Genomic DNA, 17648 nt, shown 5'->3' on the forward strand with positions numbered 1-17648 from the left:
AAAGAGGTGACATGATAGGTCCAAGTCAGCATGGATTTGTGAAAGGGAAATCATGCTTGACAAATCTTCTAGAATTTTTTGAGGATGTTTCCAATAGAGTGGACAAGGGAGAACCAGTTGATGTGGTATATTTGGACTTTCAGAAGGCTTTCGACAAGGTCCCACACAAGAGATTAATGTGCAAAGTTAAAGCACATGGGATTGGGGGTAGTGTGCTGACATGGATTGAGAACTGGTTGTCAGACAGGAAGCAAACAGTAGGAGTAAATGGGTACTTTTCAGAATGGCAGGCAGTGACTAATGGGGTACCGCAAGGTTCTGTGCTGGGGCCCCAGCTGTTTACACTGTACATTAATGATTTAGACGAGGGGATTAAATGTAGTATCTCCAAATTTGCGGATGACACTAAGTTAGGTGGCAGTGTGGGCTGCGAGGAGGATGCTATGAGGCTGCAGAGCGACTTGGATAGGTTAGGTGAGTGGGCAAATGCATGGCAGATGAAGTATAATGTGGAGAAATGTGAGGTTATCCACTTTGGTGGTAAAAACAGAGAGACAGACTATTATCTGAATGGTGACAGATTAGGAAAAGGGGAGGTGCAACGAGACCTGGGTGTCATGGTACATCAGTCATTGAAGGTTGGCATGCAGGTACAGCAGGCGGTTAAGAAAGCAAATGGCATGTTGGCCTTCATAGCGAGGGGATTTGAGTACAGGGGCAGGGAGGTGTTGCTACAGTTGTACAGGGCCTTGGTGAGGCCACACCTGGAGTATTGTGTGCAGTTTTGGTCTCCTAACCTGAGGAAGGACATTCTTGCTATTGAGGGAGTGCAGCGAAGGTTCACCAGACTGATTCCCGGGATGGCGGGACTGACCTATCAAGAAAGACTGGATCAACTGGGCTTGTATTCACTGGAGTTCAGAAGAATGAGAAGGGACCTCATAGAAACGTTTAAAATTCTGATGGGTTTAGACAGGTTAGATGCAGGAAGAATGTTCCCAATGTTGGGGAAGTCCAGAACCAGGTGTCACAGTCTAAGGATAAGGGATAAGCCATTTAGGACTGAGATGAGGAGAAACTTCTTCACCCAGAGAGTGGTGAACCTGCGGAATTCTCTACCACAGAAAGTTGTTGAGGCCAATTCACTAAATATATTCAAAAAGAAGTTAGATGTAGTCCTTACTACTAGGGGGATCAAGGGGTATGGCGAGAAAGCAGGAATGGGGTACTGAAGTTGCATGTTCAGCCATGAACTCATTGAATGGCGGTACAGGCTAGAAGGGCCGAATGGCCTACTCCTGCACCTATTTTCTATGATTCTAAAACATGCTTCACTTCCTGCATTCTCTGTGTTTTGCTCCTGAAATGCAATGTCATCACTGTGCAGCGTTAGAAAATGATTTCGCTTTGGCCTAGCATTCAGGATTGTGTCTATCTGATTTATGAATGAGTGCGAGTTTGTATAGCTTTTGTATTTTTGGTTAATTTTGTTACATTTGGTTAAGTGCATTGTTATTTCTTGCAAAGTTTAATAATGCATTCTACTTTTTACTTACTTCATTTTTTTCACCACTACCATTTTGAAGGAGTTTCAGTGCTAATTGCAATTGCCTCCACTGTTGGGTTAGTCCTTTTTTGGAGATCCTCACCTTCAGAGAGCTAGAGGATGAAAATGTTTCATAGGAATGAACAGTGGCAGGTATTCCTACATTGGAGACAGTCTAATGTGACCTCCTATCCAATGAGATGGGTGCACAGACACAACTAAAGCTACTTGGACATATCTGACGAGGTCTGTCTTTGCAAATTACATTTTCCCTGGGAGGCAATCTTGAAAACGTTACCATCTATATACTGACTGGTGAAGATTCTCCATATCTGGGCAGGGTGGTGGAAGTTCCTACTATCTTGAAATTGTTTTTAAACTGGTCGATCTCCCTTGGTTATTGCACACAGGAAATCAAGACCAGGTGCAGTGCTCAAGTCAAGCAGGATTCGAAAGCAGGGAGATAATGGGGCCAAGGTGGAGGGAAAGGGAGGATATGGAGGGGTTGAGAGGGTAGTAGAGTGAGGTTAGTGGAAGTGAAGGAGAGGGTGAGAGGATGGAGAAAGTAGGGAGAAGGTAGACTGGAGAGAGGTAGAGTAGGAGGGGTAGAGGAGAGGAGGGATGTGGAAGGATGGGCAAGGTGAAGGAAAGGCAGGGGCAGCAAATTCAACAAGGAGGTGGAGAATGGTTGTACCCATTGTTTCTCCTGACCTGGATTTTCTTATCAGGAGGAACATGGACATCCATCCTCTTTATAGCAGTCTACTGGGCGATTTTAATATAGAATATTATGAGATATAGGCAGCGCTGGCAAGGCTGCATTTTTTGCCCATCCCTACTTGCCCTGAGAAGATGGTGGTGGACCCCCTTCTTAAATCGCTGCAGGCCTTGTGGTGACACTGCCCCCAAAATAATAGGTAGGGAATTCCAGATTTTGACCCAGCAACAATGAGGGAATGACAAATTATACTCCAGTCAGCATGACGTGGAGATGATGGCATTTCCATATATTGCTGATCTTGTTCTCCTTGGTAGTAGTTGTCGCATGGCTGGGATGTGCTGTTGAAGCAAGCTTGTTGAGTTGCTATAGTGCATCATATAACTGGTACATACTGCATTCAGGATGTACCAATGGTGGAAGGGGTGGATAGTGAGTCCACTGGCATTGAATTGCTTTGTCCTGGATAGTGTTGAGTTTCTTGATTGTTGCAGCTGCACCCATCCAGATAAGTACTGAGTATTCCATCACGCTTGAGATTTGTAGACAGCAGGGAGGCTTTGAGGAATCAGGAGTTGTGCCACTTATTGCAGTGTTTTTATAGCAACAATGTTGATATGGTTGGTCCAGTTAAGCTTCTGATCACTGATGATTCCCCCAGATGCTGATGATAGCTACCACTTAACTGTACAAGCCTCGATGTTGTCCAAGTCCTACTGTAGGCTAGCATGGGCTGCTTAGCTTTTGAAGCAGTTGTGACTGGGGATGTGAAATCATCAACGAGCAGCTCCACTCTTAACTGTTATGATGGAGGGAAAGTTATTGATGAGAACGTGGTTGGGGCAAAGACACATCCCTGGAACTCCAGTGGCCATATCCAGGGCCTGCGATGATTGCCCTCCGGCAACCAGAATTATCTTGCTATGTATCAGTTAAGACTCCAATGATTGAAGGGTTTTTGCTCTCGACCCCAACTGACTTCAGTTTTGCGAGGGCTCCTCGTTGCCACACTTGGTCAAAGGCTGCCTTGATGTCAAGAGCAGCTACTCTTGCCTCTCCTCTGGCAATAAACTCTTATGCCCATGTCTGGATCAAAGCAGCAATGAGGTCAGAAGATGAGTGGTACCGGCAGAACCCAAACTCAGCATTGTCATGCAGGTTATTGGTGAATAGGTTCTGTTTGATAGCACTATTTGTCATGTATGTATGCTTGGGGTTACTAGCCACCAGGTGGCGCCACTGTCGGAGGTCATTGGGTTGTATGCACGTGTGCGCGGCCCAGGTATAAAAGGCAAGCCATCATGTAATGTAATCACTTTGGGCCCGAATAAAGCAGAACCAGGTTTGTACCTGTGTTAGTTTACAGTATTCAGTCTATCGAGTTATTACATACATAACCTTATTCATGATTCCTTCCCGCACTTTACTGATGCTTGGGAAATGGTTCATAAGGTGATAATTGACCAGGTTAGGTTATTCTGTTTTTTGTGGAAAGGTCATAGCTGGGCAATTTTCCACATTGTTGGGTATCCCAATATCAAAGCTATACTGGAAAAGATTGGCTGCGGGTGTGACCTGGGGGGGGACACATCTTAAAGGAGTAGTAATAACTTTTATTTTTATAGCACCTTTAACGTAGTAAAATGTCCCAAGGCACTTCACAGCAGTGTTACAAGACAAAACAGATAAATCTGACACTGAGCCAAAAAGAAGAAATTAAGGCAGATGACTAAAAGCTTGGTTAAAGAGGTATGTTTTAAGGAGCGTCTTAAAGGAGGAAAGAGTGATGGAGAGGTTTAGGGAGGGAGTTCCAGAGCTTAGGGCCCAAACAGCTGAAGGCACGGCCACCGATGGTTGAGCATTTATAATGAGGGATGTTCTAGAAGGCAGAATTTGAGGAGTGTAGAAATCTTGTGGGGTTGTGAGGCTGAAAAAGATTACAGAGATGGGGAGGGGCAAGGCCATGGAGTGATTTGTAAACCAGGATGAGAATTTTAAAATCGAGCCAGTGTAGGTCAGAAAGCACGGGCAATGGGTGATCGTGACTTGGTGCGAGTTAGGACATGGTATGCTGAGTTTTGGATGACCTCAAGTTTACATAATGTAGAATGTGGGGGTTCGAGGGAATTGCAGAGTCTGAGGCCTAAGTGGTTGAAAACAGGGATGAATTGAAGGAGGATGGAGTCCCAGAAACGGAGAGTTTGGGTTGGGCTATAGGGTTGGAGCAGATTACAGAGATAGGGGTAAGACCATGGAGGGATTTAAACACAAGAATGAGTGTTAAATTTGAGGCATTAGGGGATAGGCCAGAGAGGACAGAAATGATGAACAATTGGACATCTTGTGGGATAAAGATATGAGCTGCAGAGTTTTGGGTGAGTTGAAATTTCCAGAGTGTGGAGGATGAGAAGCCTGCCAGATGAGCATTGGAATAGTCGAGTTGGAAGGTGATATGTACGAGCCCGGTGCCGGTGGTGGTATGGCTGACTATTAAGAGACGGGAAGATAGTAGAAGAGCAAGAAATGGTTGAGTGTGATGTTGCTTGGTGTAGGAGGAAGTGGTGTATGGAAATTGATGAGAAGGCATGAGGGCAGGCTGAGAGAAAGCAGCATGCATCACAGCCACCATCATCAAGAAGCCAGGACACTGGGGATATTTTATTCTGTCCACAATTGTTAAGCAGGACAGCAGTTCGTGCTTTAGTAGAGGTACTGGTCACTTCTTGGGGAGGGGCGGGTTTGGTGGGAAGTGGCTGCTGTAGGTTCCAATGTCAATGCCACAAACTCCATTGATCTCTGCAACAAAGGAAAAGCACCCCTGATATTGCCATGAATGAGTGTTGTAGACTCAAGACTCTCGCCTCTCAGTTTCTACACCTTCTCACAGATTGACCTGAAAGCCCACACCTGAAGGGGATGTAAACTTGTAGTTGTATGTTGGTTTAGAGGATGAAGAGTGTTCTGGTATTTTGGGTGTTCAAGGAAGTAAAGTGAGAATGGTCTTTATGTTATCTTGCCAACCCTGGTTGGGTCATTGAACTACTGTAACACTGGTCTGCAGTCTTGAGAGTGAGAGAGCTGGCACTCCATGCCACCTCCCTCCATGTAGCACGAGACATTTTTTGGAGACTTCCTCCAACAGACACCTAGTAGTCTTTCTCCTACTTCATCAAGGAGAATTTGCAAGTCTGACTCATTGGAGTTGTGGGTTCTTCTTTTATGTCTCTTTGCATTTCTTTGGCCCTTTTCTGGTTTCATGTCAATTGCCCATTTGATGGACATTCTTGAAAAGCGGCACAAAAACACTCATGGGACATCCAGTTGTGGACTTCTCCACAACTGTCAACCTAAGGAGATAGATACAAGAAGGTGGCTTTTAGCAGGCCTTTTGCAACATATTGATTAAGTCATGTGTAGGTCCTTTCAGACCATTTTATTATCCTTCTGCTTTGGCATAAAGCTCCTAGCACTCTATCCTTTACTGAAACAGAAATCTGCCCATTTCTGTTTCCAGTGCTAAATCTACATTTATTCGGTGCAGTGGCAGTCACTTCCTTCAATTGGAATGTAAAGATAGGATTGACATCAGCAGGCGTGTCTTTGTCTCAGGCACCACATACTAGTTTTGGCACCTGTGAGCTTGGAGTACTTTTCCATTAGTACTTTTCTCCCAAATCCCACCTGCTGTTAAACAAGAGTGTTTTAATAGCTCTTGGAAAACTGACATAAACTTACCGTAGTGTTTCCTAATGTACTTTACCTCTGGCGGAACAAGAAGGAAATATCATTCATGTTTGAAATTATTATGGAAGGCTGCTGCCCTAATGTCTCAAAGTTGAGTCTCTGTCTCTTAGCCATACAGACAAAAAGGTCCCAGATTTGATCCCTGGTCTGTGCCGAGTTAGCAGTTTTCAGATAGGGCAGGGATAGGGGTGCTACAATTGGCTGTAGCGTCCGTGGGTTAAATTGGCCTGGATTTCCCTTTCTGATGTCCACCTGGCTATCCACTTGTACTGGAAATGTGCATGTGTGGACGAGCTGAGATCAGACTTGGGCAGGATACTGGAAGGTAACTGTTGCCCTTGAAATCATGTCACAGCAAGGAGGGAATACTTTCAAGGATGGAGGGAAGTACATATGCGAGAAATAAAAAGCATGGATAGGCAGAACTTGGAGACATGCAAAAGCAAACAAGTAGAGCATTGAGGCGTGGCGAAGGGAAAGGAATTGGAGGCATGGAAGTGAGCAATAGGAGGATTAAAAAAAATTATGTTCCATTGGGCCAACACTACTAGCTTATTTTTCCACATTTAAGTGCCTGGAACATTTTAAAACTCAAAGGAATATTTTTATAATACTATAGCTATGGTTACTAATGCATTTTCCTAATGCTGGGGAGGGGAAAGATAAGGGAACTCGCGTCAAGGCTACTGATTTGCAATTTCCATGGAAAATGGATAGAATTGTGGAATAAAATGCCCCCCACCAAAAAAAATCTCAGATAATCATGTACTCTTGCAATAGAAGTAGAATTTTGCTTATTCAGTCACCCAATGGACCTCATTTTAACATGACAGAATCATGGTGTGTGATATTCAGCATATTAGTGAAAATCTTTTAATTACAATATAATAAAAACAGAATTTGATGATTCAGTGAACATTAAAACTCAATAGTACCTTGAAATACTCCCTTACTGATGGAGCGAGAGAGAACAGCAGCCATTTCTGAAGAAAACAAAAGGGATGCAATGAATCCTATGTGGGATATATAGGGGAATCCGCTACAAGAAGTAAGAGTCTCAGAGACATAGGCAGTAATGTAATAAGTTATTGCCAGTGCCTATTGCTTCCCAGTGAATGAATTTCCTATCTCGCACTTCAAGTGTCACTGCAGATTTTTGTGTCACACATTAAAACACATATAGCAACAAAGACTTCATTTCACACTTAAAATATTAACAACAACTTTCTATTTTGAGTTACTCAATGTTTATCTCACAGACATGCATACAAAAGTGTTGAACAGGAAAAGATCAGCTTGTCCATCTAGCCTGAACACCCATGATTAACAGGACCTGTGGTTTCTTTTGTTGATGTTTAGAAAGCAAACAAAGATTAATTTTAAGAGCTTTTTTTTAATCAATGGAAAAGTTATATTTGAATTATTAGATTCCTTCTGATTAGCTGTTGCCCATGTCAATCATGGTAAGCTGTTTCCCTCTTCATTTGGGCTTCAAATTCAGATATGTTGTCTTCAGTGAAAGATGGCAAACCATTTTTGTGGATTTAAATGTCAATTTTTTTTTGTATTAAAACTTGGGAACTACATAAACTTTTCAGTTTGGGGTATGGAAAGTTATGTTTATTAACGCCTGTATATACATGCACTATGTGTCATTGCACTTTCAGAACTGAACTGCTGGTTTACTGGCAATGATCACAGATCAGGGTTCTTGAGTAGGAATCGCAGGATAGCGCAGATGAATACGTGGCTTGAGCAGTGGTGCAGCAGGGAGGGATTCAAATTCCTGGGGCATTGGGACCGGTTCTGGGGGAGGTGGGACCAGTACAAACCGGACGGTCTGCACCTGGGCAGGACCGGAACCAATGTCCTAGGGGGAGTGTTTGCTAGTGCTGTTGGGGAGGATTTAAACTAATATGGCAGGGGGATGGGAACCAATGCAGGGAGACAGAGGGAAACAAAAAGGAGACAAAAGCAAAAGACAGAAAGGAGATGAGGAAAAGTGGAGGGCAGAGAAACCCAAGGCAAAGAACAAAAAGGGCCACTGTACAGCAAAATTCTAAAAGGACAAAGGGTGTTAATAAAACAAGCCTGAAGGCTTTGTGTCTTAATGCAAGGAGTATCCGCAATAAGGTGGATGAATTAATTGTGCAAATAGATGTTAACAAATATGATGTGATTGGGATTACGGAGACGTGGCTCCAGGATGATCAGGGCTGGGAACTCAACATTCAGGGGTATTCAACATTCAGGAAGGATAGAATAAAAGGAAAAAGAGGTGGGGTAGCATTGCTGGTTAAAGAGGAGATTAATGCAATAGTTAGGAAAGACATTAGTTTGGATGATGTGGAATCTATATGGGTAGAGCTGCAGAACACCAAAGGGCAAAAAACGTTAGTAGGAGTTGTGTACAGACCTCCAAACAGTAATAGGGATGTTGGGGAGGGCATCAAACAGGAAATTAGGGGTGCATGCAATAAAGGTGTAGCAGTTATAATGGGTGACTTTAATATGCACATAGATTGGGCTAGCCAAACTGGAAGCAATACGGTGGAGGAGGATTTCCTGGAGTGCATAAGGGATGGTTTTCTAGACCAATATGTTGAGGAACCAACTAGGGGGGAGGCCATCTTAGACTGGGTGTTGTGTAATGAGAGAGGATTAATTAGCAATCTCATTGTGCGAGGCCCCTTGGGGAAGAGTGACCATAATATGGTGGAATTCTGCATTAGGATGGAGAATGAAACAGTAATTTCAGAGACCATGGTCCAGAACTTAAAGAAGGGTAACTTTGAAGGTATGAGGCGTGAATTGGCTAGGATAGATTGGCGAATGATACTTAGGGGGTTGACTGTGGATGGGCAATGGCAGACATTTAGAGACCGCATGGATGAATTACAACAATTGTACATTCCTGTCTGGCGTAAAAATAAAAAAGGGAAGGTGGCTCAACCGTGGCTATCTAGGGAAATCAGGGATAGTATTAAAGCCAAGGAAGTGGCATACAAATTGGCCAGAAATAGCAGCGAACCTGGGGACTGGGAGAAATTTAGAACTCAGCAGAGGAGGACAAAGGGTTTGATTAGGGCAGGGAAAATGGAGTATGAGAAGAAGCTTGCAGGGAACATTAAGGCGGATTGCAAAAGTTTCTATAGGTATGTAAAGAGAAAAAGGTTGGTGAAGACAAACGTAGGTCCCCTGCAGTCAGAATCAGGGGAAGTCATAACGGGGAACAAAGAAATGGCAGACCAATTGAACAAGTACTTTGGTTCGGTATTCACTAAGGAGGATACAAACAACCTTCCGGATATAAAAGGGGTCAGAGGGTCTAGTAAGGAGGGGGAACTGAGGGAAATCTTTATTAGTCGGGAAATTGTGTTGGGGAAATTGATGGGATTGAAGGCCGATAAATCCCCAGGGCCTGATGGACTGCATCCTAGAGTACTTAAGGAGGTGGCCTTGGAAATAGCGGATGCATTGACAGTCATTTTCCAACATTCCATTGACTCTGGATCAGTTCCTATGGAGTGGAGGGTAGCCAATGTAACCCCACTTTTTAAAAAAGGAGGGAGAGAGAAAACAGGGAATTATAGACCGGTCAGCCTGACCTCAGTAGTGGGTAAAATGATGGAATCAATTATTAAGGATGTCATAGCAGTGCATCTGGAAAATGGTGACATGATAGGTCCAAGTCAGCATGGATTTGTGAAAGGGAAATCATGCTTGACAAATCTTCTGGAATTTTTTGAGGATGTTTCCAGTAAAGTGGACAAAGGAGAACCAGTTGATGTGGTATATTTGGACTTTCAGAAGGCTTTCGACAAGGTCCCACACAAGAGATTAATGTGCAAAGTTAAAGCACATGGGATTGGGGGTAGTGTGCTGACGTGGATTGAGAACTGGTTGTCAGACAGGAAGCAAAGAGTAGGAGTAAACGGGTACTTTTCAGAATGGCAGGCAGTGACTAGTGGAGTGCCGCAAGGTTCTGTGCTGGGGCCCCAGCTGTTTACATTGTACATTAATGATTTAGACGAGGGGATTAAATGCAGTATCTCCAAATTTGCGGATGATACTAAGTTGGGTGGCAGTGTGAGCTGCGAGGAGGATGCTATTAGGCTGCAGAGTGACTTGGATAGGTTAGGTGAGTGGGCAAATGCATGGCAGATGAAGTATAATGTGGATAAATGTGAGGTTATCCACTTTGGTGGTAAAAACAGAGAGACAGACTATTATCTGAATGGTGACAGATTAGGAAAAGGGAAGGTGCAACGAGACCTGGGTGTCATGGTACATCAGTCATTGAAGGTGAGCATGCAGGTACAGCAGGCGGTTAAGAAAGCAAATGGCATGTTGGCCTTCATAGCGAGGGGATTTGAATACAGGGGCAGGGAGGTGTTGCTACAGTTGTACAGGACCTTGGTGAGGCCACACCTGGAGTATTGTGTACAGTTTTGGTCTCGTAACTTGAGGAAGGACATTCTTGCTATTGAGGGAGTGCAGCGAAGGTTCACCAGACTGATTCCCGGGATGGCGGGACTGACCTATCAAGAAAGATTGGATCAACTGGGCTTGTATTCACTGGAGTTCAGAAGAATGAGAGGGGACCTCATAGAAACGTTTAAAATTCTGACGGGTTTAGACAGGTTAGATGCAGAAAGAATGTTCCCAATGTTGGGGAAGTCCAGAACCAGGGGTCACAGTCTGAGGATAAGGGGTAAGCCATTTAGGACCGAGATGAGGAGAAACTTCTTCACCCAGAGAGTGGTGAACCTGTGGAATTCTCTACCACAGAAAGTAGTTGAGGCCAATTCACTAAATATATTCAAAAGGGAGTTAGATGAAGTCCTTACTACTCGGGGGATCAAGGGTTATGGCGAGAAAGCAGGAAGGGGGTACTGAAGTTTCATGTTCAGCCATGAACTCATTGAATGGCGGTGCAGGCTAGAAGGGCTGAATGGCCTGCTCCTGCACCTATTTTCTATGTTTCTATGTTTCTAAGTGGTGATATTGCAGTCGATAATGGGGAATAAGACCAGGCAGGCAAATAGCAGGCAACTGAATCATGATGGCAAAGCTGGATGTGAGTATGCAAACTACTCTTTATAGATAAAAGAGCACACAGAGAAAATGGTGTAGAAACTAGGGGTCACCATGGATGCCCAGAGTAGTTGTGGGGGAGGGGGATGGAGAAACCAGCCAGGAGGGGTTAGCAGCAAGCGCAGCAAAGAGAGAAAACCGGTCCAATTATGGCACAGCACGTCTGACGAAGACCACATGTGAGCAGTGAATAGTACAGACAACATATTCTGATTTCCTGTGAGCAATGCCACAAGCATTCTATTTGTATATAGTGATAGGGGACTCTATATTGTAAGGGGAATAGATAGGAGTTTCTGTGGCCGCAACCGAGACTCCAGGATGGTATGTTGCCTCCCTGGTGCAAGGGTCCAGGATGTCTCGGAGCGGCTGCGGAGCATTCTGGAGGGGAGGGTGAACAGCCAGTTGTCGTGGTACATGTAGATACCAACGATATAGGTAAGAAGTGGGAAGAGGTCCTACAAGCTGAATTTAGGGAGCTAGGAGTTAAATTAAAAAGTAGGACCTCAAAGGTAGTAATCTCTGGATTGCTACCAGTGCCACGTGCTAATCAGAGTAGAGGGAGCAGGATAGTTAGAATAAATACATGGCTTGAGCAGTGGTGCAAGAGGGAGGGATTCAAATTCCTGGGACATTGGAACCAGTTCTGGGGGAAGTGGGACCTGTACAAAAGGGACAGTCTGCACTTGGGCAGGACTGGAACTGATGTCCTAGGGGTAACATTTGCTAATGCAGTTCGAGAATGTTTAAACTAATATGGCAGGGGGATGGGAACCTATGCAGCGAGATAGGGTGAAGTAATATGGAGTCAGAAACAGATGGTAGAAAGGTAAAAAGCAATAGTGGAAGGACGAGTAAACAAAGGCAAGAAACAAAAAGGGCCACACTACATCATAATTCTAAAAGGACAAAGGGTGTTGAAAAAACAAACCTGAAGGCTTTGTGTCTTAATGCAATGAGTATCCGTAATAAGGCGGATGAATTAACTGTGCAAATAGATGTTAACAGATATGATGTGATTGGGATTACAGAGACGTGGCTCCAGGATGATCAGGGCTGGGAACTCAACATCCATGGGTATTCAACATTCAGGAAGGATAGATTAAAAGGAAAAGGAGGTGGGGTAGCATTGTTGGTTAAAGAGGAGATTAATGCAGTAGTTAGGAAGGACATTAGCTTGGATGATGTAGAATCTATATGGGTAGAGCTGCAGAACACCAAAGGGCAAAAAACATTAGTGGGAGTTGTGTACAGACCTCCAAACAGTGGTAGTGATGTTGGGGAGGGCATCAAACAGGAAATTAGGGGTGCATGCAATAAAGGCGCAGCAGTTATCATGGGTGACTTTAATATGCATATAGATTGGGCTAACCAAACTGGAAGCAATACAGTGGAGGAGGATTTCCTGGAGTGCATAAGGGATGGTTTTCTAGACCAATATGTCGAGGAACCAACGAGGGGGGGAGGCCATCTTAGACTGGGTGTTGTGTAATGAGAGAGGATTAATTAGCAATCTCGTTGTGCGAGGCCCCTTGGGAAAGATTGACCATAATATGGTGGAATTCTACATTAGGATGGAGAATGAAACAGTTAATTCAGAGACCCTGGTCCAGAACTTAAAGAAGGGTAACTTTGAAGGTATGAGGCGTGAATTGGCTAGGATAGATTGGCAAATGATACTTAAGGGGTTGACTGTGGATGGGCAATGGCAGACATTTAGAGACCGCATGGATGAACTACAACAATTGTACATCCCTGTCTGGCGTAAAAATAAAAAAGGGAAGATGGCTCAACCGTGGCTATCAAGGGAAATCAGGGATAGTATTAAAGCCAAGGAAGTGGCATACAAATTGGCCAAAAATAGCAGTGAACCTGGGGACTGGGAGAAATTTAGAACTCGGCAGAGGAGGACAAAGGGTTTGATTAGGGCAGGGAAAATAGAGTACGAGAGGAAGCTTGCAGGGAACATTAAGACGACTGCAAAAGTTTCTATAGATATGTGAAGAGAAAAAGGTTAGTAAAGACAAATTTAGGTCCTCTGCAGTCAGAGTCAGGGAAGTCATAACGGGGAACAAAGAAATGGCAGACCAATTGAACAAGTACTTTGGTTCGGTATTCACTGAGGAGGACACAAACAACCTTCTGGATATAAAAGGGGCCAGAGGGTCTAGTAAGAAGGAGGAACTGAGGGAAATCCTTATTAGTCGGGAAATTGTGTTGGGGAAATTGATGGGATTGAAGACCGATAAATCCCCAGGGCCTGATGGACTGCATCCCAGAGTACTTAAGGAGGTGGCCTTGGAAATAGCGGATGCATTGACAGTCATTTTCCAACATTCCATAGACTCTGGATCAGTTCCTATGGAGTGGAGGGTAGCCAATGTAACCCCACTTTTTAAAAAAGGAGGAAGAGAGAAAACAGGGAATTATAGACCAGTCAGCCTGACATCGGTAGTGGGTAAAATGATGGAATCAATTATTAAGGATGTCATAGCAGCGCATTTGGAAAGAGGTGACATGATAGGTCAAAGTCAGCATGGATTGTGAAAGGGAAATCATGCTTGACAAATCTTCTGGAATTTTTTGAGGCTGTTTCCAGTAGAGTGGACAAGGGAGAACCAGTTGATGTGGTGTATTTGGACTTTCAGAAGGCTTTCGACAAGATCCCACACAAGAGATTAATGTGCAAAGTTAAAGCACATGGGATTGGGGGTAGTGTGCTGACGTGGATTGAGAACTGGTTGGCAGACAGGAAGCAAAGAGTAGGAGTAAATGGGTACTTTTCAGAATGGCAGGCAGTGACTAGTGGGGTACCGCAAGGTTCTGTGCTGGGGCCCCAGCTGTTTACATTGTACATTAATGATTTAGATGAGGGGATTAAATGTAGTATCTCCAAATTTGCAGATGACACTAAGTTGGGTGGCAGTGTGAGCTGCGAGGAGGATGCTATGAGCCTGCAGAATGACTTGGATAGGTTAGGTGAGTGGGCAAATGCATGGCAGATGAAGTATAATGTGGATAAATGTGAGGTTATCCACTTTGGTGGTAAAAACAGAGACAGTCTATTATCTGAATGGTGATAGATTAGGAAAAGGGGAGGTGCAACGAGACCTGGGTGTCATGGTACATCAGTCATTGAAGGTTGGCATGCAGGTACAGCAGGCGGTTAAGAAAGCAAATGGCATGTTGGCCTTCATAGCGAGGGGATTTGAGTACAGGGGCAGGAAGGTGTTACTACAGTTGTACAGGGACTTGGTGAGGCCACACCTGGAGTATTGTGTACAGTTTTGGTCTCCTAACTTGAGGAAGGACATTTTTGCTATTGAGGGAGTGCAGCGAAGGTTCACCAGACTGATTCCCGGGATGGTGGGACTGACATATCAAGAAAGACTGGATCAACTGGGCTTGTATTCACTGGAGTTCAGAAGAATGAGAGGGGATCTCATAGAAATGTTTAAAATTCTGATGGGTTTAGACAGGTTAGATGCAGGAAGAATGTTCCCAATGTTGGGGAAGTCTAGAACCAGGGGTCACAGTCTAAGGATAAGGGGTAAGCCATTTAGGATCGAGATGAGGAGAAACTTCTTCACCCAGAGAGTGGTGAACCTGTGGAATTCTCTACCACAGAAAGTTGTTGAGGCCAATTCACTAAATATATTCAAAAAGGAGTTAGATGTAGTCCTTACTACTAGGGGGATCAAGGGGTATGGCGAGAAAGCAGGAATGGGGTACTCAAGTTGCATGTTCAACCACGAACCCATTGAATGGCGGTGCAGGCTCGAAGGGCCGAATGGCCTACTCCTGCACCTATTTTCTATGTATATGTAAAGCACCGAGCACATTCACACCTGACGTGTATCACGCTTGGAACTGAATTGCTCAGATACATTCATAAAACAGCAGCAAATCTTAACCGAACAATCTTGATTTCCTCCAGTAAAAGCAATTAAAATTGTCCTGGCCAATATTTATCCCTCAATCAACATAACAAAAACAGTTTATCTGGTCATTATCATATTGCTGTTTGTGGGAGCATGCTGTGTGCAAATTGACTGGCGTGTTCCTACATCACAACAGTGACGACACTTAAAAAAAAAAAGTACTTAATTGGCAATAAAGCGCTTTGGAACGTCAGTCGTGAAAGGTGCTAAATAACGAAGTAATTATTTGTACTGCACTTTTCTTTGACACACAGCCGTCCGTCAAGCCCTGCCCCAACTGCCTGTACTGCACTTTTTTGACTGACGGGTGACAAGCCCTGTCCCCTATGAAGCTCTGCCCACCCCCTCCCGGCCGAATCATTCCATCCACGTGGTGCCGAATAAATGGGACTTGAGGCTCCAACTCTCTTTTCCCTCCTGCTATTATAAAACAACGCATCTTCTGACATAGTGTGTGAAATACCACGGAAGACCAGCTAGTATTGAGTGAAGTTTTATACATTTGGACTGATGGAAAGCGTTAGGATGGAAACATTTAGCTTCACTGTACTTGTTGGGAGATGCGATATAGACACCATGTTTATAGAAAATGAAACTGTTCCCTGTGAGTAGTCTTTTGAAGCCAGATCAGCAGTATTTCAATTTCCGGTTGTCTGGTACCTAGATGTTCACTAAAAATGTAATTATTAAACTGAAAAGACGCTGGCGATATCTTGCAAGACTGAATGACACTCGAGTCACATTCTTGCTCACTCTAGTTATAGCGTGATGCACCCTATACAATGTTTGTCAGAAAAGGGAACTGGTTATGCAACAATTGGTGGAAGTTGGATCAGAGCAGCAAGCTTGTGTATGGTTTTACACGTTGACAGCACGAGAATTGCATTATGTCCTGCAAAAGTATTTCAGCAACCGATAAGTGGCTGTGTGACTTGAATTTTTCTAATCTTGTATGTCTAGTATCCTGTATTGCTTATTTTTCAGATTGGATGAAGTGTTGCTAGTTATGTGTTGCCGTAAATTCTCTTGGATGCTTTATTTCTCTCCATTATCATTGTAATCTCCTCTGCCTCTTCACCTCCTTCTCCTTTTAAGATTCCCCTTAAAACCCATCTCTTTGTCCAAGCTTTTAGTATCTCATCCATTTTTTTATTTCGCCTCTATGAAACTTGGAGTTTTTAACATGTTAAAGATGCTATATAAATGCAAGTTGTTGTTGTTGTCTTGTACTGGGGAAATCTCCCAATTTTCCATCTGGCCTGTACAACCCAGTTGTTGCTGACGTTCTCTAACTGGAGTTTGCAGACTGGATTAGCATGCATCATAGAAGTGCTGATTGTATGAAAGTTGAAACAGTTGTTTGTACAATCGTGGGTCTGATTGCTAGCAACATATCCATAATACAGCTGGGACAGCTGCGTGGTATGCATATCATGAATCTCATCCTTTGAAATATCACTTGAATAAAACCGACCTAAAACAGGGCTTACAATTTTCCAAAATTTCTGTTGCTGTGCTGCTTATTTCAATTTGATGGTGCATTCATGGCCTTTAAAGTTCAGGGCCTGTGGCATGCTGTCTAATGTCAGCTAAAAGCACTTTTGATCAGTAAACATCCAGTGAAAAATATGGCAAAGAAGGAATGCACTTACAAACTAGTTCTGGTTTTTGAGTATTTGGTAGCTTAATAGATGGTCTCAAGGAGGATGGTTTTGCTACACTTTTCTGATTGGGTATAGTTCTGTTTTGTTGTCATCATTGACTAAATCCAAAGGTTCATTCTTCTCAACCTCAAACTCAATGGTACAATAGTTCTTGTGTTCTTGTATCACTATGCCCATACTAAAATCTAAGACCATCATTACAAACAACTGTGTTGTAGTTTTAAACCAAGCAAGGTGTAATTTTTATTGCAGCGATAGCAGATAAGAACATAAGAATTAGGAGCAGGAGAATGCCATTCGGCCCCTCGAGCCTGCTCCACCATTCAATGAGATTATGGCTGATCTACCTCAACTCCACTCTATCGATCTCTGTCTTGAATATACTCAAAGACTGAGCCTCCACAGCCCTCTGACGTAGAGAGTTCCAAAAAATGTTTTCCCTTATCGCAGTCCTAAATGGCCGACCCCTTCTTCTGAGATTGTGACTCTTGGTTCTAGATTCCCCAGCCAGAGGAAACCTCCTCCCTTCATCTACCCTATCAAGCCCTGTAAGAATTTTGTATGTTTCAATGAGATCACCTCGCAATCTTCAGTCATGAACTCATTGAATGGCGGTGCAGGCTAGAAGGGCCGAATGGCCTACTCCTGCACCTATTTTCTATGTTTCTATGTTTTTTCTATGTTTCTATCTTCTAAACTCTAGAGAATATAGGTCTAGTCTACTCAATCTCTCCTCATAGGACAATCCCCCCACCCCCATCCTAGGAATCAGTCTGGTGCACCTTCGTTGCACTCCCTCAATGGCAAGTATATCCTTCCTTAGCTAAGGAGATCAAAACTGTACACAATACTCCAAGTGCGGTCTCACCAGGGCCCTATATAATTGCAGCCAGACGTATTTACTCTTCTACTCAAATCCTCTTGTAATAAAGGCCAGC

General features: G+C 43.7%; 1 protein-coding gene across 11 annotated transcripts in view; it reads left to right on the forward strand.

Annotated features, from left to right (window-relative positions):
• The window catches only part of LOC139226742 (arylsulfatase G-like), a 244584-nt gene that overhangs the window by 99593 nt on the left and 127343 nt on the right, over nt 1-17648 (forward strand). The window contains exon 1 of one of the 11 annotated variants that reach the window (XM_070857727.1): nt 15935-15996. The exons of the other annotated variants lie outside the window; for them this stretch is intronic. The gene's annotated coding sequence lies outside the window, so the exon portion shown is untranslated. Of the gene's footprint in view, nt 1-15934; nt 15997-17648 lie in introns of those variants that run through there. 11 annotated transcript variants of the gene reach the window in all.

Source organism: Pristiophorus japonicus, chromosome 16 (assembly GCF_044704955.1).
Source record: "Pristiophorus japonicus isolate sPriJap1 chromosome 16, sPriJap1.hap1, whole genome shotgun sequence".
Lineage (NCBI taxonomy): Eukaryota > Metazoa > Chordata > Chondrichthyes > Pristiophoridae > Pristiophorus > Pristiophorus japonicus.